At 31.7% G+C, this 965-nt stretch overlaps 1 protein-coding gene across 1 annotated transcript in view; it reads right to left on the minus strand.

Annotated features, from left to right (window-relative positions):
- The window catches only part of LOC103092368 (uncharacterized), a 1,666,349-nt gene that overhangs the window by 61,667 nt on the left and 1,603,717 nt on the right, over positions 1-965 (minus strand). The window lies entirely within an intron of this gene.

The following is a 965-nucleotide window of genomic DNA, read 5'->3' on the forward strand; positions in this document are numbered from 1 at the left end:
AAATGTTTCATCTTTTCCAAGGTGACTTCTAATCCACAAAAATTCAAAAGTTATTAAAAATACCTAAATAGTTCTGCCTCCACTCTAGTGATTTGACAAAAATTCCTGGGAGGTTTTTTGTCATTCTACCTAGCTCTAGTGGCTGCTCTATTAGAGATGATACATGAAGAAGTTTGTATTGAGGATGTTAATGGTTGCTTATTCCTGGGACACCAGTACAGAGAATGTCATCCTAATGCTATTTTCCTAAGGGGTGGGGATGATTTATTATGGGAAATTGCTAATTAAGAATCGAAAGGTTGGAATGTTATATGAATTCAGGAGACATTCATTTTCTCTTTGAAAGCTTTAAAATTTGATGCTACAATTACATTTATTTTTTATTTTACCAATTTTGTAAGGGAATGAGACAGATTTAGAATAAAGTCTGACAATCAAAGAAAATAAAAAAAAATTCTAATATGAAGTGTCAAATAAGCTTTACTTAGAACATGTTCAGTGTCCAAGGTCAAGGAGGACATATCCAACAGTTTTTGTGTATCGACATTGGATTGCTCTGAAGTTGAATTGTCCACTTGAGATTCTTCATGAACTGAAAGGTAATTGGGGGATATTTGTCCCAACTTAAAATTTAAAAGAATGAAAAGATAATTTAAATGCTGTCTAACTTGTTGACAATTTTAAATGTTTTTCCTGATAAACCTGTTTGAGTATGTGTGTTGGGTAACTCCAGAAAACTGGAAAAACGATTGAAAAGCTGACTCAGTGCATTGATTTCTTAAAAACGTTGGTGATTTACACATCAATTTAAAGAATTTTTATCAATGTGGAAAAATCAAAAGCTAAAGCTGATGTTTAGTAACTATAAGCCTCTCTTCAGTAGTCTGTAGTGAAGTAAAATTGGGGATGAGAGTTCTTTAGTGTGAACTTTTCTTTTGGATGTTTAATAAAAAATTAGTTTAAAA

This window comes from Monodelphis domestica, chromosome 4 (genome assembly GCF_027887165.1).
Source record: "Monodelphis domestica isolate mMonDom1 chromosome 4, mMonDom1.pri, whole genome shotgun sequence".
Taxonomy (NCBI): domain Eukaryota; kingdom Metazoa; phylum Chordata; class Mammalia; order Didelphimorphia; family Didelphidae; genus Monodelphis; species Monodelphis domestica.